At 37.2% G+C, this 20,600-nt stretch overlaps 1 protein-coding gene and 1 non-coding gene across 9 annotated transcripts in view; one reads left to right on the top strand and one right to left on the bottom strand.

Annotated features, from left to right (window-relative positions):
- The window catches only part of FOCAD (focadhesin), a 380,810-nt gene that overhangs the window by 302,355 nt on the left and 57,855 nt on the right, over nucleotides 1-20,600 (bottom strand). The gene's annotated exons all lie outside the window — the stretch shown is intronic.
- Nucleotides 1,300-1,402, top strand: LOC111760682 (U6 spliceosomal RNA). Its single transcript, XR_002794313.1, has one exon. It is a non-coding gene; the product is annotated as a U6 spliceosomal RNA (small nuclear RNA).

Raw genomic sequence — 20,600 nt, 5'->3', positions numbered from 1 at the left:
CAAAAAACAAAGGTAAAAAAAAAAGACACTAACTCGAGTTATTTTACATAGATCAAAAAGCTTAAAAGAAACTAAATTCAAAAGCTTTTTAAACTATGAAGTATCGTACAAAGTTTTCAGTTATAATCTACGTGGCTTTCTCCTCTAAGAAACATTTTAAATAAAATTGGCAGTGCGCATTTTAAAAACTCTTCAAACAAAACAGAAACATTAGGCTTTTTTTTTTTTTTTTTGGTGGTACCAGGGCCAAGGATTGAACCAGGACATAAGTTATTTTGTTTGTTTGTTTGCTTGCTTGTCATTTGTTTTTTTATTTCTAGGAGGCACGAGGAACTGAGCCCAGGACCTTCCATGTGGGAAGCAGGTGCTCAACTGCTTTAAGTATATCCACTCCCAAATATCAGTCTTTTTACCATAAAAAGAACTGTACACACAGTGCTATATACAATATACCACTAGAAGTGATTTTTCAAAAAAGAACAATCAGACTACGCATTTCACCCAAATATGTTTTTTAAATTAAGCTGCCCCCCCTCCTTTTTTTTTATTTTTTGAGGTACCAGGGCCTGTGGATTGAGCCCAGGACATCATATGTGGGAAGCCAGTGCTCAACCACAGAGACTATCTGCTTCCCTGAGCTGGGTTTTTTGTTTGTTTCGCTTGTTGTTTGTTTTTGTTTCTTCAGGAGGCACCAGGAACTGAACCCAGGACCTCCTATGTGGGAGGCAGGTGCCCAACCGAGTGAGCCACATCTGCTCCAGGTCAAATATTTTTTAAGATAGCCTTCTGTTATACTGATGGCTCTCTCAGTGTGTTCACCTTACCAGCAACATCAACAACACCTGAGAACTTGTGAGAAATGCAAATTCTCTAGCCCCAGTCCAGACATAATAAACAATTCTCCAGACAATTTTCGTGCACTGCTTTTATAAAACAATGGTTCTCAATCCTGGTTCCATGTTAGATTCATCTGGAGAGCTCTTAAAAAAAATACCAATGCCAGGGTCTCAATGGTATTGGAGCAGGTCGGGTGGTGCCAATGCATTAGTAATTTTTTAAAATTCTGGTGATTCTAATGTGTTGCCAAGATTGTGAATCACAAGAAAGAAGCATAGGAGAGGGAGGTCAGGAGGTGGGAAAATTTTGGTTTTTCTCCCTTTTAAAAATGGAAAACTAGGGAATCTGGGCTGTCATTCTTGGTCACTGCCTCAGTCATCCAGGCTGTGCCTTTGACGTTAAATAAAAGTCCACCTTCATGAAAAAAATAAAAAATAAAATAAATAAATAAATAAAAATGGATTGCTTTGGCAACACATATACTAAAATTGGAATGATATGGAGAAGATTAGCATGGTCCCTGTGCAAAGATGGCATGCAAATTTGTGAAGCATTCCATATTTTTATTTCTACTGACCCCACAGAAATAAAAGATCATAAGATCAACAAACTAGACAATGTAGGTGAAATGCAAAAATTTCTAGGGACATACAAACAACCTACACTGACCCTAGAAGATACAGAAGACCTCAACAAACCAATTACAAGTAAAAGATTGAAATAGTCATCAAATAACTCCCCAAAATGAAAAGCCCAGGACCAGACGGTTTCACAGGTGAGTTCTACCAAGCATTCATAGAAGATTTAATATCAGTTTTACTCAAACTCTTCCAAAAAAGTCAACAAGAAGGAACACAACCAAACTCATTCTATGAAGCCACTATTACCCTAATACCAAAGCCAAACAAAGATAGTACAAAGAAAAGAAAATTACCCTAATATACACAAAAGCAAAAATCTTCAACAAAATACTTGCCAATCAAATCCAACATCACAATAAAATAATTATTCATCATGATCAAGAGGGTTTTATACCAGGCATGCAAGAGCAGTTCAATACAAGAAAACCTATCAGCATAATACACCACATTAATAAATCAAAGAAGAAAAACGAGTCAATCAATTGACACAGAAAAGGCATTTGACAAAATACAGTATCCTTTCATAATAAAATACTGTAAAAGATAGGAATTGAAGGAAACCGTCTCAACATCATAAAGGTCATATATGAAAAAACCACTGCTAACATTGTACTCAGTAGTGCAAGACTTAAAAGCTTTCTGGTTGAGATCAGGAACAAAACAATGATCCCCATTATCAGCACTGTTGTTTAGTACAGTGCTAGAGGTTTATAGCTAGAGCAATCAGGTAAGAAAAAGTAATAAAAGGCATCCAAATTGCAAATGAAGAATAAAACTTTCGCCCTCCACAGATGATATGATCCTATACATAGAAAGCCCCAAAATATCTACAACAAAGCTGCCAGTGCTAAAAAAACAATTTCAGCAAATGGCAGAATATAAAATTAATACACAAAAATTGGCAGGGTTTCTATATATTAGTAATGCACAATCTGAGGAGGAAATCAAGAAAAAAAATTCCATTTACAATAGCAACTAAATGAACCAAATATTTAGGAATAAACTTAACCAAGGATGTTACACACTTGTATTCAGAAAACTACAACGCATTGCTAAAGAAAATTTTAAAAGACCTGATTAAATGGAAAATCATTCCATGCTCATGGACTGGATGACTAAATATGGTTAAGATGTCGATACTTACCCAAACTGATAAAAAGATTCAACGCAAATCTGATAAAAAATTCCACCAGCATTTTTTTTTAAAGATTTATTTTTTATTTCTTTCTCTCCCGTTCCCCACCCCCAGTTGTCTGCTCTCTGTGTCCATTCACTGTGTGTTCTGTGTCCGTTTGTATTCTTGTCAGCAGCACCCGGAATCTGTGTCTCTTTTTGTTGCATCATCATGCTGTGTCAGCTCTCCGTGTGTGCTGCCCCACTCCTGGGCAGGCTGCACTTTTTTTTCGCACTGGGCAGCTCTCCTTATGGGACACACTCCTTGTGCGTGGGTTCCCCTATGCGGGAGACACCCCTGCACAGCAGAGCACTCCTTGCGCACATCAGCACTGCGCATGGGCCAGCTCATCACATGGGTCAGGAGGCCATGGGTTTGAACCTTGGGCCTCCCATGTGGTAGGCGGCCACCCTATCCGTAGGGCCAAATCCACTTCCTTCCACCAGCATTTTAAGAGAAATGGAAAACACAATTATCAAATTAATTTGGAAGGGTAAGGGGCTCCCAAATAGGCAGAAGCATCTTAAAAAGAAAGAGTGAAGTTAAAGGACTCTTACTTTCAGACTTTAAATTGTATTACCTAGCTACAGTGGTAAAAACAACATGGTACTGGCATGAAGATATATACATCGACCGATGGAATTGAATTGATGGTTCAGAAGCAGATCTTCACATCTATGGTCAAGTGATTGTTGACAAGGCTGTCGAACACACCCAGCGAGGACAGAACAGTCTATTCAACTAATGGTGCTGCGAGAAATGGATATCCATAGCCATAAGAAAGTAGGCCCCTATCTCACACCTTACACAAAAATTAACTCAAAATGGATCAAAGACCTAACTAAAAAATGTATAACCATAAAGCTCCTAGAAGAAAATGTAGGGAAATATCTTTAAGACCTGGTGGTAGGTGGTGGATTCTTAAATTTTACACCAAAAGCACAAGCAACAGAAGAAAAAATGGATAAACGGGACCTTCTCAAACTTAAAAACACTTCTGTGATTCAAAGGACTTCCTCAAGAAAGTGAAAAGGCAGTCAGTCCATTCAATGGGAGAAAATATTTGGAAACCATGTATCCAATAAGGGTTTGATTTCCATCCTATATAAAGAGATCATACAACTTGACAATAAAAAAGCAAGCAATCCAATTTTTAAAATGGGCAAAAGACTTAAATAGACATTTCTCCAGAGAAGAAATACAAATGGCCAAAAAGCACATGAAAGAATGTTCCATATCACTAGCAATTAGGGAAATGTAAATCAAAACAACAATGAGCTATCACATACCACACAGAATGGCCATCATTTAAAAAATAGAAAATAATAAGTGCTAGAGGGAATGGTGAGAGAGAGAAACACTCCTTCACTGTTGGTAGGAATGTAAAATGGTACAGCCGCTGTGGAAGAAAGTTTAGTTGTTCCCTCAGGAAGCTACATATAGAACTGCCATATGATCCACCAATTCCTCTACCAGGAATATATCCAAGAAGAACTGAACACTGATGTGAACAGACATTTGCACACCAATGTTCACAGCAGCAATATTCATAATTGCCAAAAGATGCAATAACAACCTAAGTGCCCATCAACTCATGAATGGATAAACAAAATGTGGTATATACATACAATGGAATACTATGCTGCTGTAAGAAGAAATGAAATTGTGACACATATCATAACATGGATGAACCCTGAAGACATTATGTTAAGCGAAATAAGCCATACACAAAAGGACAAATATTTCATGGTCTCACTAATATGAACTAAACACAAAGAATAAATGCATGGAGCTAAAACCTAGAGTATAGGGTATTAGGAGCTAAGAGGAGGGCAGAAAAGGTGTAGTGATCTTAATGTATGTAGAAGTTTTGATTAACTTGACTATAAAAGTGTGGAAATGGACAGAGTTAACAGTAACACATTAGTGAGTAGAACTAACACAGCTGGTTTATAAATGGGATTGTAGCTGAAAAGGGTAGTCTAGGAAATGTAAATGTTAACTGAAAGAAAGCTAGAGAATAATCTAGGGAATAACATAGTGAATCCAGAAGTGTATGGAATTGTGGTTAATAGTACAAATAAAAGAATGTCCTTCTATGAAATAGAACAAATGTATGTCACTATTGCAAGATGGTAAGAATGTGGGGAACAATGGAAAAAATACAATTAATGGACCTCCATAGGCTTCGGCTAACAGCAATACTGTAACATTCTTGCATCAATGCCAAAGATGTACTGTGATAATAATAGGGAGTGTATGGAAAAAATATACCAAATGTATGCTACACATCATCATTAGTGGTAACAATCTGATGATATCTCATAATCTATAACAAATGTTCCAAAACAGTGTAGAAGGGTGTTGTATGGGAATTTCTCCAGACAAGTGCATGATTGTTTTGTAAGTTCACAGTCTAATAAAAGTATATTAAAAAAACAAAAAAGAACGGATAGTAAAGCAGATACATGACATTGAAACACTCATGGTATATACCTCTCTGGCACTTCTATACAGGTTCAGGGTATTTATAACATCATCTCTTCATTTTCTCTTCAACCTCACATGATCTTTCATGCACTAACATCACGTGCAAGCTGGCTTCTTCTCTGTTAAAGCATAAGCTATTTCTGACTGATCAAATGATTGCCATCAATATGGGATTGCTCTTCTAAGCAACTCTGTGTGCCAACACTCATATCAAAATTACTTTTCTAAATTCTAAACCCTTTGACAGTTAAACCTATTTAGAATTTGCTTCCACTATAGTTGCTACAGATATTAAGAAACAAATGTTACAAATCCTAAAAGCCCCTCAGATAGGTCCCATCAGTTGAACTTCTTAGATCGAAAGTTCAGTAGATCACATTCAATTAAAACCTCCAAATAAAAAGGAGAGGATAACAACTGCAATTATTTTAACTATGAATTTGTTTTTTTTCTGACAAGCACCATATGGAAATGAGGAGCATCAGATATGAAAAACCATCCATTAATCCTCCAGTTAATGGTGCCATTCATGACTACATAAGAAGAAAATCCAAGAAGTTAAAACATTTTTTTGTGATCATAAATTTCTGAAGTGCTTCTTAATATTCCTCACTTATATGTCACCCCTAGTCCTTTCCAACCCCACATCCCAAAAAACTGCTACAGATCTATATCCTTCATAAAACATGCAGATTTGTCCAAATTAAATCAGGTCAGCAGAAATAAGAGGTAGTAATTTTAAAGTAGGATTAAAAATGATGCACTTATGTATAAGTTTCTATTAACTTTACTGTAAAGTGTGGAAATGGATAGAGTTGATGGCAACACATTATAGTGTATGGGAATGTGGCTGAAAAGGGTAGTCTAGGGATGTAAATGTCAACTTAAAGAAAGCTAGACAATAATCTAGGGACTAAATAACACAGTAAACCCAAAGGTAGATGAGAATTTTTGTTGATCATACATATTCAAGAGTGTCCTTCTGTGAGTTAGAGCAGATGTATGTCACTATCGCAGGGTGGTAGGGATGTGAAGAAGCATGGGAAAAATACAATTAGTGTAACCTATGGACTGTGATTAATAGCAATACTGTAATATTCATGCATCTATGCCAAAGATGTACTGTGTGGATAATGGGGGAGTATGGAAAAAATTTGCCAAATGTACACAATGGACCATGTTTGGTAGTGGTTAACAGCAATATTGTAATACTCATGCATCTATGCCAAAAACGTAGTCTGTTGATAATGGAGGAGTATGGAAAAAGTTTGCCAATGTACATGATGGACCATGTTTGGTAGTAATAGTCTGATGACATTATCTCATAACCTGTCACAAATGTTTCATCACAGTGTCATGTGTTGATGAAAGGTTGTTTTATGGGAATTCTACGTATGTGCATGATTGTTTTATAAGTTCATAACTTCTGTAATAAAAACATATTTTAAAAAATAATAATAGGGTGGATTGGGGAAAAATACACCAAACATAAGATATGGACTATAGTTAGTAGTATGATTTTGACAATATTCTTTCATAATTGTAACAAATGTTTCACAACAATGCAAGGGGGTGGTGGTGGGGTGATGTTTGGGACCCCTATATGATGTTATGCATGGTTGTTTTGTAAGTTCACAACTTTTACTATAAACTTATTTTTATGTATGTTCACATATAAATGAGAGACATCAATACAATTTTTTTAAATGATACACACAAAGCAAAAAACTCTTATAATTTAGCTTCTACTTCACTTGGATTGAGGGGATCATTCCAGCTATGTTGCATGAAGCTGATTATTTGTTTTGCTGACCATTGGATTCAGAAGATTCTATTTAGTATCTCAGACAAATGCTCAAGATGCAATTAAGTCAAATATAGTAGAATAGGAATTATCCAGATTAATCACTGATTTGGCCATCTGGATAATTAATTTTTCCAGATACTTGATTACATCAAGTCCAAGAGGCAATATTCTAGGGAATAATACACAATATTGATTCCAGGAAGCTGAAAATTTTGATGGAGAAGGGAAGTACAAAATGAGAACATTAAATCTTACTGCTGATTAACATTTCATTACTAATATTATATCATTTTAAATGAGTACAACCTAAAATCAATTATTATTGCCAACATTTTGCTTTAATACTTTAAGCATAATGAAACAAAAAATCTAAATTCTCCCTTATGAATCATATAAATGGTATGCAAATACATATAAAAAGTAATACATAAAACCTTATGCTTAAGTAATGGAATGGGTGCATTTTTTAATTCAATAAACATTACTGTGCAACTGCCATGCATGAGGGTTTCTTAATCATGGCACCATTGACATTTGAGCCAGATAATTTTTTTGTTATAGGGGACAGTCCAGTGTCCTATAGGCTGTTCCAGCAGCATATCTGTTCTCTACCCACTAGATGCCAGTAGCAACCCTCCATCCGTGACACTTCAAACTGTCTCCAGATATTACCAGATGTCCCATGATGGGCAACATGACCTCCAGTTGAGAACCACTGCAGTAGGTAAATCATAAGCACTGTGAGGAGCATAATATTTATTAAAACATGGTATAGTATTGAGTTATTCAAAAAGACTATGATTCCACCTTCATCCTTCCTTATACTGAACCAAAAGTCAATCAGGCTCAAAACTTTAAGTTTCTTGTGAAAATATAGTCATCAAATATTAACACTGGATACACAAGAGAAATACAATTTAGAAGAAACCAGAAGACCTAAACGGAAAACAAATGTAAAATTATTCCTTTGAAAAATATAGAATCTTGTTCCAAAATAAACACTAAATAATATACATGTTATTTTGGGAATGATGGAAAATGGAGTTATTTTCCTATATAAGTATTATAAATTAGAGTAATTAAAATGCCATAATGCCAAGTATAGTTCACCCTTAATATACTGGGGGACTGATTATTAAATTTATGAATTATTCAAGATTTTCTTTCCTTTCTTCCTCTTGCTCACTGCTTGTTAGCCATTCTACTTCTTTCAACTTCATCCAACTGTAAAAAGTTAAGGTAAATGAAAGGATCCACAATTTAAACAAGTCAACTTTGCTCTTCATTCGAAGCACTATTCATCAAAAAAATAAATAATATGGTACAAAAGAATACCACAGCATAACCTGAGCTATGCCTTAAGATTCTAATTGTCTCTGCACCCAAATCTGCTATTCAAGATCCTGAAAAGTAAGTAGGCTACAATCTTTTATTCAAAATGATAGATGGGTTGATGATATAATCAAGTTGATCACTTGCAAAACTAACAGTGGGCAGCCAACAGCCTATACAAGTTTTGGAAAAACAAACACAAATGTGAGGCATTTATCAACATTATTATTATTTGCATAAGCAGTGCCTACACAGCTTCAGTGGAATTAGTTACTGATATACTGCAGGTCTACATCTCAGGGAAAAAAACAAGAAGTGATGGGCAAGTGCAAAATACGAGGGGGGATGGTTAGAATTGAATTAAAAGTCAAGATTCCCAAATTAAACTCAGGCTCTGCAATAATCTCAGACAAGAGAATTATCTTTTCTTGGCCAAAGTTTATTCATCTGTAAAATAAGGACATCAAACTAACTACCTTCCAGAGTTAAAATTATACAACCCAAGCAACCCATTAAAGTCTTAACCCTTAGCACTGCTCAGGACTAGAGGTGGAATCAAATCCTGTAAAAGCAGAAAGCAGTAAAGATGGCTCACGACTATTAATAAGTCTATGCTAAGCTTAAATGACTCCAAGGTCAATGTGTAATAAAGTCTAAGGCCTCAAGGAAGTAGTCTCTTTTTTTTTATATCTCAAAGAGATAAATCATTATTTTTTTTATGTCAGAGAGAAGTAAAGTACTATGTCTGGAATGAGCACACAGTAGTTTTTTAGTCAGAGTTTCCTAACTCCCTAGACACCCAACAGATTCTATTTTCTCCTAAAAGAGAATAACATTATTTCTAAAAATCAAAATCAATACAAACCAGGCAACTAGGTCACTCTTCATTGGCCTCTAGTGCCTCTAATCTCTCCTTTCCTATGCATTTTTTCTGCCACAGATGACCCAATTCATTGCACATTTTAGAGCATTTTTCCATTTTGTGATTTGCAAATGTTTTAATTGCCATTTTAAGTAAAGCATTTAACAGTACCTGGAAAACAGAAGCACTCGGTAAATGCATACAGTTATGATTATCATGTCGGTAGGTTTGGATCTTAAAGTAAAACATAAAGTCTTGAAAGCTGGGTCTATGTCTTCTTACCCTTCCAAGGCAAATGCATATCTCTAATAAATGTAGTTTATCCTCCCTCCCCCCATCTCTCTTTCCCCAAACCACCTTTTAAAACTCTTAGACATGGGAAGCAGATGTGACAAGTGACTGAGCTCCCACCTACCACGTGGGAGGTCCTGGGTTCGATTCCCTGTGCCACCTGGAGAAGATGAGCAAGACAGCAAGCTGGTGCAACTGGCTGGTTCAGCGAGCTGACACAACAAGAGATGACACAACAAGGAGACACAATGAGACAGACAACAGAGCAGGGAGCAGAGATGGCTTAAGCAAATGAGTGCCTCTCTTCCACATGGGATGTCCCAGGTTCAGTTCCCAGTGCCTCCTAAAGAGAAGACAAGCAGACACGGAGAGCACACAGCAAATCAACACAGCATACAGCAAGCGCAAACAACAAGGGGAGGGAGATAGATAAATAAAAATTAAAAACTCTTTTTTTAAAGATTTATTTCTCTCCCCTTCCCCGCCCCCACCTCCACCCCCACCTCCGCCCCAGTTGTCTGTTCTCTGTGTCTATTTGCTACGTCTTCTTTGTCCGCTTCTGTTGTTGTCAGCGGCATGGGGATCTGTGTTTCTTTTTGTTGCATCATCTTGTGGTGTCAGCTCTCCGTGTGTGTGGCGCCATTCCTGGGCAGGCTGCAACTTCTTTCGCACTGGGCGGCTCTCCTTACGGGGTACACTCCTTGCGCGTGGGGCCCCCCTACACAGGGGACACCCCTGCGTGACATGGCACTCCTTGCACACATCAGCACCACGCATGGCCAGCTCCACAGGGGTCAAGGAGGCCCGGGGTTTGAACTGCAGACCTCCCATGCAGTAGGCGGATGCCCTAACCACTGGGCCAAGTCCGCCACACTAAAAACTCTTCGGGTCATGAAAAACCAACACATCCTAGCCCCTTCCAATACAGTGTTCCAAAGTCCAAAATGTTTAGAGAAAAAGACTTCAAGAGGAAGCATGCAGAGTTGGTACCTAATTCTTCAGTGTTTCTGACCCTTTAATAATATTGTCAACAACACAGAACTGTACATGCATTTTAACAGAATGGAGTGGGGGGAGTACTGAATGATAAATTTATGATTCCACTAGTCTAGCACAGAACCAACAATAAAATATGGCATATAACTCAATTCACCTTTCCAAGTATAAATACATCAATCTTAATAGAAATGAGGGGGTGAAAAAAAAATTTAGTTTTGAGATAGGAAAATCAGAAAGCAAAAGTTATTTGTAACCTTTAGGTCACCTCAACCTTTTTGCTACATCTCTGAAATACAGGAAAGCTATGATTTGATTTACATCATAAATTCAGTGACAGACACAGACTGCCTTTTCTGTGCGAGGAAACAATGCCTGCAGTCACCATGCATTTTCATGTATGCAGCTGTGACCCTGACACTTTCAGAAGCATAGCACAGCACTTACTACATCAAATATGCATTTTAAAAGCATATCTCTACCTGCTCTGAATTTTGATTTGGAAGTGTTGGTAACAAGCCAAAAAGGAATTTTTTTTAAAAAAACTCTGTAGATTTTAAGTTAAACAATGAAAAATGAAAATTTATGATGATTCCACAGTGATTACTATAAAAAAAGAAAAAATGAACCAAAAAGAATTAAACAATAATTGTGAATCATTATATATCTACTCTGTTGTAAAACAAATGCATTTTATGCTTTCTACACAAGCTTCTAGAAATAGACAACTTGGAGCAAAAGCAATCTTAATTTTGGCATTTTTGACTGATTACATTTTTCTTTTTGTCTATAAGCATATATAGAAACATAAGATTTCTTTGAAAATACTTTTTATTACAATGATTCTATCCTCACAGGGAACCCTTCCTCAATGTCTATTTCAAGAGTCACGGTTTTAATGCAAAGGTATCTGCTAATGGGAGAAATCTGAAACTATTTTAGGTACAAGGTGTGCTGGGGAAAAACATTCAAGTACTGAGAGATCCAAACCTTTCTTTTGGTATTAAGGTACAGTCATGACTACTAAAAAACTGAAACAAAACAAATAGACGAAGGCAAACATTACAACATTTCTGTGTTTTTAAAGACATTTTTCAACCAACCTATTACATATCAATTTTTAAATGAGACACCAATTTAGAAAAACCTAAAAAGCACTTTCTAGTAGCTATTGCTAACTGGAAGACTGCACAATTTGTGTAGCTTTTTCTTCAGGTGTGATTATAAACCCTAGGTATAAATCCCCAGTGATTAGAACCATAAACTGTGAAAAAAAGACTTTCCTGGGTGGGAGAAAGGAGAACACACAGAAGCAAAACATGCAGTTTGACAGAAAGAATAAACCAGCAAAGAGACAGATGGCCCTTGGAAAGAATTATTGGCTATGCTTATGCAATTACTATCTTAGCTTCTCTCTCATCCTTACTTCTACGCTGATACCTGCTTCTTTCCCACCTTCTTTCTCTTGGTTTTTCTATAAATATTTCCAATTACTCATTAAAGCAGGCGTTCATAAGCCCTTTGAAATAATATACAATGTTTTGAGTACATATATGTATGTGCATTTTCTAGGAGAAAGCCCAAAACTTTTATGAGATTCTCTAAGAAAGTCCCGACCCCCACAAAAAAAGGGTAAATATCAGTGAATTAGAGCTAAATATATCTAAGGCAATTGCTGCAATTCAGTCTGGTAAACTCCTACTTTTAAAACATCTATAACGGTAAATACCATTTCCTAAAGAAGGTTATAAATGATGTATCTGCCCAGAAATAGTGGCTCCCTGAGTACTCGAAGTTTCTGTAACTTCAGCAAAATAAAACACATCAATGCATTCTACCAGTTTCAATCCCATTATGGTAGTTTGATGTTGTAGTACAAACGATTTAATAATGTTGTCATTCTCACTTTATGCTAAGTAAAGCCAAACATCTCCATCTCAGGGGATTCCTTTAGATAACATTCAATTATTGAAATAATCAGCCTCAAGAAAGCAAAATGCTCATTTTTACAACAAAATTTTAATAACAGCTGATGGCCAATTATTAAAGTGTTACAGGATTCTAAGCAACTTCATTAAGAAACAGTAAATGTAATAAAGAAATAAAGGTAGAAATGAAAAATAATAACATATAACAACTCTCATTAAAGACTAAGCTTTATTTTCAGTAACTTAGAAAAAAGAATTTACCTTCAGATTAAATGTAAAAGGCAAATGTACCAAAAATTCATCCATATGGGTAAACATACAAAAATAAAATGTGGCATATCCATGCAATAGTATATTACCCAGCCAGAGAAAGAAATGAAGTACCACACACACTACAACACCAACAAATCTTGAAAACATTATATGCTAAGTGAAAGAAACCAGACACAAGAGATCACATATTTCATGATTCCATTTATACGAAATGTCCAAATAGGCAAATCCATAGAGAAAGAAAGTAAATTAGTGGTTGCCAAGAGATGGAAGAAGGGGAGAATGGGAAATGATGTTAATGAGTAGAGTTTCTTTTAGGGGTGATGAGAATATTCCGGAATTAGATCGTGTTATGGGCACACAACTTTTTGAATATACTAAAAACTACTGATCTACTGATTGTACTCTTTACAGAGATGTATTTTTTGGTATGTAAATTATACCTCAATAAAAAAGGCATTAAAAAGTATTCCAAACTTAAGTCAGTCACACACTATTTTAAACTTATTTTTTATTTTTAGATAAATTAACCATATCATGTAAAGTATAACAATATACCAATTTAGTGATTATAAGAACTTGGATTTCCTTTACAAAGAAAATAAGTTCAAATCAGAACCTCATTTATTCCCTCAATATTTCTGGTTGATAATTTAATTACACCCATTTTAAAGATGCAGATATGGAAGGAAAGAAAATTAAGTGCCACTTTCTGATATCACAGTGAAATGCTGTGTCCTTGTTTGGTACTTTAACAGTGTGTCCAGTGATTCCCAAACTAAGTTAGTGCCTCAGTATCCTTAAGACTCTTTTTTTTTTTTAAGGTTTATCGTTGTTGTTGTTTTCTTCACATTTTCCCCTCTCCCACCCTCTCCCCCACTCTCTCCCCTACCTTCTCTGGGCAGTTTTTGCTGTGTCCATTTGCTATGTGAACTTCTGTATTTATTTCTCTTTTTGTCTTCTCGTCTTTCTCCTCTAGGATTCGCCGGGATTTGATCCTGGGACCTCTGATGTGGAGAGAAGTTCCCTGTCAATTGTGCCACCTCAGTTCCTGGTCTCTGTTGTGCTTCACCTTGACTCTCCCCTTTGTCTCTCTTTTGTTGAGTCATCATCTTGCTGTGTGGCTCACTTGCACAGGCATTGGGCTCACCACGCGGGCACTCGGCTTGCTGCGCAGGCACTCTGCTCACCACGTAGGCACTGGTTCACACAGTCATTTGCATGGGCACTCAGCTCACCACATGGGCACTCGTGTGGGCACTGGCTCTCCAGGCAGGCACTGACATGGGCACTCGGTTCACCGCGCAGGCACTTAGCTCACCATGCGGGCACTCAGCTCACCACGTAGGCACTCAGCTCACCATATGGGCACTTGGCTCGCCATGCAGGCACTCACATGGGCACTCAGCTCACCACGCAGGCACCCACATGGGCACTCGGCTCACACACGGACACTGGCTCACCACACAGGTACGCTTTCTCTTCTTTTTCACCAGGAGGACTCAGGGATCGAACCCAGGTCCTCCCATACGGCAGGCGGAGGCATTTTCACTCAAGCCACATCCACTTTCCAAGACTCTTAAATATATAGATTCCAGGTACCTACCCAGGGTTCCATCCAAGCTTTCTAAATCAGAATCTCTAGTATTGAAGCCTCAAAAGTTTAAGGAAATTTCCAAGGATTCCTGCCATTTCCACCTCTAAAACATAGCTCTATCTCCACTCCCACATCCCTTTCAAACTATTACAGTCTATACTGTATTTTGTTCTCCTTTCAAAACTATTCCCCATGTAGGATCCTTAGTAATTTTCATAAAATATAAGTCCAAACAAAACCTTCAATTCCCCAATCATATCCTGTATATAAAAACAAAGTACATGCCATATTCATCCATTTCTTACCATCTCCACTGTCAATGCCACAATCAAGACCTACATCATGCCTTACCAATTCTATTGCAACAGCCTCTTACCTGGTCTCTCCAATTCCTCTCTTGCCCCTCTCCAGTTCATTCTACACAGCATCCAGATAATAATTCTCAAATATAAATATAATTAAGTATAATAATTCTTCTGCTTAAAACTCTACAGTGGAGTTCTTCTTTATAGAAGTAGCCAACTGACAAATGTGAAGGGAATGATCAAGTTGGAAAATCACCATTAGAGTAAAAATTGCTTTGGGGGGGATGAGCCTGATGAGGATAAAGATATTTTCAGAGTCTCAGAATCTTCCCCACATAGTGCTCATTAGAAGCAAGGGGGAAAATGATAACTCTACGTAGAGAAACCACACAATACCTGGATTCAGTAATCAAAATTAAAATCACCGGTGAGGGACAGATGGACATCGCTATCAGGAATGCATAATCTCAATTTAATCAAGAGGACACATCAGACCAGCTGAAACCAAGGGACATGCTACAAAACAACTGGCCTTCAAAACTATCAATGTCATGAAAAACAAAGTACTGGGAAATGGCTGTGGCTCAATCAGTTGAGTTCCTGTCTACCAAATGGGAGGCCCTGGGTTCATGCCCCAGGGCCTACTTGTGAAGGCAGGCCTGCCGGCACACCACCGAGAGATGGACAGCCCACGCGCTGCGGAGAGCTGATACAGCAAGATGACCCAACAAAGGGAAACAAGCAGACACAGAAAAACACACAGCAAATGGACACAGACCAGACAGCAAAACAAGGTGGGGGGGGCAAACAAATCTTTAAAAAACAAAAGTACGAGAAACAGTTCCAGGTTTTTAAAAGCTAAAAAGGTATGGCAACTAAGGACAACATGTGATTCCCTAAACTAGATCCTATACTTGAAAAAAAAAAAGGAAAAAGGTATAAAAGAATATTTTTGAGACAACTGACAAAACTGCAATATAGACAACATATTAGATAAAAGTGTTGTATGATGTTAAATGAATTCAAATTGATAACAGTACTCTGGTTATATATGAGAGTATCCTTGTTTTTAAGAAATACACATTATTATAGTATACATTCTGCTCTTTCAAATGGTTTTTAAAAACTACAGAAAGAGAATAATAAAGCAAATGTGACAATGTAAAAAATTGGTGAAATTGAGTAAATGGGAGTCTTTAGTACTATTCTTAAAATTTTCCATAACTGAAATTATTTCAAAATAATACATTAAAAAAGAAAACATTCAGTGTCATCCCACTATTCTTTAAATAAAACCCAAAGTTTTTGCCATGGCCTTGCATGGTTCAGCCCATGCCCACCTCTCCTGGGCCTTCATCTGGGCGTCTTTCTCCCTTGGGCACTAAGCTCCAGCCTTCCTGCCTCCTATCAGTTCCAATAGTACACCAAGATCTTTTGTATAGCAGCATCAAGGCACAGGCTCTTGCCCAGAATTGAAACACTCTTTATGTGCTCTTTACATGGTTAGCTCCATGTCATCCTTTACATGCATATAAGAAAATACAAAAACAGTATAATGCTAAGAAAAAGCAACTTATCAAAATTAAGGTTAGGGCTGCATTTTGATAGCCACAACCATGTGTTGGTCTTAATGCACTTATGTTAGGATTTATCTTGGACTTTCTCTTGTTTTTCTTTGATAGCCCTAAGGAATAAATGGATTTGCCTTAAGAGTTAAGAATCAATATGATTTACAAAGTATCTCAGTTCTTTCAGAACACGTTTCTTTTAATTCTTAAAATTAACTCACCATCCAAATAAAGTATATAACATACACAAATAAATGAACAAATACATACATAGAGCATATCTTTTATCTACTTGAGGCATAACCATCCATTACTTTTGGAATCATGAGCTTCTTCAGAGCACACCATCTGCCCAAAATATTTAATATTCCCTTATTTCAGAAAGTACAGCTGATGTTGATCAGACCAAACCTTCCCACAAATAAGATTCTTAGCATTTGATATTTGTGCATGTCAGCCACTGTCTGGCACATCAGAATGATGCACAAATTCTGGAAAAGGCAGTTTCTGTTCATGAATTCACAGCTATTTCCTCACTTTAGCTGAGGGAAGAGAGATCTTAAAAAGACTGCCATAATATGAATATGCAGAGAAAATATGAAAAGCAAAAGCACAAGACAAAACTCAAGGGGGAAAAACAGCATATTACAAAGCAAAGGAGAAAATGAGCCACTGATAATTCACAAATCCTAACAATTTAGTTATTCTTCCTTGCAACCAAAATATCAGCCAAATATTGGCTTTCTACCCCACTTCTTAAATGATCAATATCAGAGAATTTTTACATGATTCACTTAAATAAAAGACTACTTTACAGAAAAATGGAGTTCTAGCTAACTGAAGAAAACTTGAACAAAACAAAAGGAGAAAAGGGGACGCCTGAACTAAGAATATTGAAATAGTGGTTAAAATTTTTTATTTATTTATTTTAGAAAAGAGCTCCTAAAATTCTTGAAAAGAGTTAAGTACTTAACAAGAGGTAACACACTTATGGTCTATAGATTGCATGCTACGAGCAGATGTGTTTTGTCTGCCTATCTTGTGCTTTAAAATTTTTTGAATTGGTTGCCTTCACTTAAAAGTCAAGAGATTTCACATCAAATTCTTATTTATATTGAAAGATCAGAAGATAAAGCAACAATGAACCCCTACTGCTCATTGTCACAATTGGTTAAGCAGTTCTCAACACTACCTGCACATTGGAAATGAAGAGGAAGCTTTGATAGAAATACCAATGCCTGAGCTGACCATTCGCTCATTCTGTGTGGGGCCACCCAAGCATCTGTGTATTTAAAGGCGGCTCAGAGGGTTCCAGTGTGCATACAGCAGACTGGAGACGCATGGGCTTACGGTTTAGTTAATGACAATAGCATAGCCAAATGTCCTGCCTTGTTCTACCCATTACTCCCATCCTCAAAGTCACTTTAGAGTTGAAATCCCATTTTAAATATCTCCATCTAATCTTGTTTAAGCTTCAAAGCTAAAGAAAGAACTCTCTAGGAAAAAAGGGTCTAGTTAATAAATATGAATTCAGCTATACACACTTTAATCCACTGCATCCAGATCCCTTGTTAAAAATGCCAATTTCCAGGCCATGTTCCTTACATATGTATCAGTAACTGAGGATCAGAAAGCCAGTGTCAGTTTAAGTGGTGCTCTGGGCTCTCCTCTTTTCCTGCTCCTATAACCACCACCACCTAGCCATGAGGAACACTAATATGGGTCAAGGCCAATGGGGCCTTGGGATTTCATTGCACAGAGAGATGAGATTTAAATCTCCTATATTCTCTCTCTTGCATCCACAGTCTGCTTGCTCTCTTTGAATTGCTTTTCCTTTAGAATTACTCTTTGCTCCAGCTCTTGGCCTCTCTATCATCCATGGTTGATGTGGTAAGAGGAACTTGGTGCCATGGTACTTAGAAACATACAGAGGTAAGGAGCTATATTACAAGCTACTCAACACCCCCTCCAGTCTACCTCAAGTGGAGAGGGGGGTGTCTTTGCATCTCACATGTGGTACCATCCACCTCCCAGGGAATGAAACAATATTTCTCAAGTGTGATCCACAAAAGATTTATATTTATATCACTAAGGAGCTGGATAAACATGCTGATGACTGTCACGCAAAGCATACTGAATGATGAGAAACTACAGCAAATGAACCCAAGAAGCTGTACAAGTTCCCCAGGTAGTTCTTATGCACATGAAGTTTGAGAACCACTGAGCTCAAAATACCCTCCACAGAGCTCCTTCAGGAAACTCACAGGGGCTCAGGAAAGCCATTAGTTAACATTTGCACTTTCCTTCTCCTCCCTTCACTCCCATACTGGCACAACTGATGCAATTCAGGATGCAGTCATTTAAAATGACCACATATTATACATTACTATGACTCAAATTAATGAGCTATTATGACAAAAGCAAACGAAAAATATTTACACACCAACTGTATACTACTAGAGTCCTTAATACTAAAAAACACAGAGTAGTTTCACATCTAGAAATCTTACAATTACTTGTCATACCACTTCCATTTTAAATTAATCCTTCAGCAAAACTAGGGAACGACTCTCAGTGGAGTTCTAAGCTACTCATATCCTTTTTATGCTTTCAAACACAGCTCGTAAGTTGCCTCTCCAAGGCTGGATGATAGTGTTAACCAACACATGGCAAAGAAGGCTCTAAAACAGCATGAAAATTTTATGCTTGACTCAGGTAATCATAGCTCTCTTGAGGGGAATCTGCTCTTCAGGCTTACCTCTGTTTCTGCCATCCACAATCCCCCTGGAGAAACTTAAGGCTCTTATACACTCGATTACACTCTACTGATTTATAGTGCCAAACAGCCATTCACATAAGGGCTCTCTATAAACATTACTGGATTATACCAACTCAGGTGATTGATGGTGGACCTATTAATGTGCCACCTATCTAAGAACAATGTATCCAATTGACTTCAGCTCCTCAAACTAGGCTCACTATCCACATTTTGCACCTACTGTCTTTCCAAAACAATACTGCAGTTAGAAAAACTATAGGAACAAATGAGTTATAAGTAGGAAAATAAGTGAAACCTTACAGGTAACCAAAAGTCCAACCCATACAGTGACAACTATCAGTAGTATGAAACTCTCCTGCATGACAGAAAATTTCCTTTTGCCATCATCTAAATCAGTGCTTCTTAAACTTTAAGGTGCTTATCAATCAGCTGGAGGAGCTTTCTAAAATGCAAACTGTTTCACGATGTCTGAGGTGGAGCCTGAGATTCAGCATTTTAAACAACCTCCCAGGTATTGCTAATGTTATTAGTAGCTTTGCTACTCAAAACTTCGGGGGGGCCAGCAGTATTACACTCACAATCTTGAACCTATCCCAGACCTAAAAAAAGAGAATCTGCAGTCCAACAAGATCCCCAGTATTCATATTAGTATTCATATTAGAGAACAACTGATAATACAATCATGTACTAACTGTGAATCAGAATCACCTGGGACCCTTTTCAAACTACAGCTATCTAGGCCTTCTCCCAGAGATTCTGATTCAATTGGTCTGGGGTACTTGATTATTCCCATGTTTGTTTTTAAGCACACCCAGCTGGTTCTAATGAGCAGTCTGTGTTAAGAACCGTTAAATTAAAAATACCCCACTAAGATAGGGTCAAATGTGGAGCCACTGCTAATGGGTGCAGGGTTTCTTTTTGGGGTGATGAAAATGTTATAAAATTGATTGTGGTGATGGTTGTACAAGTACATGAGTATAGTAAAAACCACTGAATTGTATACTTTAAATGAGTCGATTGTATGTTAAGTGAATTATATCTCAATAAAACTATCATATAAAAAATTTTAAACTTCAATAGTTAACTAATTTAAAGAAACAAAAAAAAATAAAAAAGAATATTCACCCCTGAACAATGATGACATGGAGTGATTTTCTATCTTGGAACTCTGGCCCAAGAATTTGAACTTCTTTGAAAAAAAAGGGAAAGCACAGATATTTATATGACTCATCCAGTACTATTAAGATCTATTCAAGAGACAACATTGCTGGCCACAAGACCTCACTGAGACCTTGCGTTTAACCTTGAGGTGGCAGTTTCTCTTTCCCGGACCTCCCCTTGGCCCTGGATATTCCAAACAAGCTTCACCATTGGCCCCCGCCACTGGTGGGTGACCAATAACAGCTGGGGTCCATCACCTTATCATTAGCATACGGGAGGAATAATTAACAGTTTAAAAGATAAACCACAGGAGGCAGATCTCCACTCTCTCTGCCAAGGGACCATGCACCAAATCTTGATGTGTATTTCCATCTTTCCCATTTCTCAGCAAGTTCTGTTCTTTCCCCCATTTCCCAAATAAAGTCTTTCTACTGGCCTAACAAAAATTTAAAAATTTTAAATTTTAAAAAAAGATCTGCTCATCTACACTTCAGCTATAGTACTAGTCAAGATCAAGATGAAGAGGACACATGAAACTAAAACCCTGTGTCACAAAGGA

This window comes from Dasypus novemcinctus, chromosome 8 (genome assembly GCF_030445035.2).
Source record: "Dasypus novemcinctus isolate mDasNov1 chromosome 8, mDasNov1.1.hap2, whole genome shotgun sequence".
NCBI classification, from domain to species: Eukaryota; Metazoa; Chordata; class Mammalia; order Cingulata; family Dasypodidae; genus Dasypus; species Dasypus novemcinctus.
This window is presented reverse-complemented; position numbering and strand designations above follow the sequence as displayed.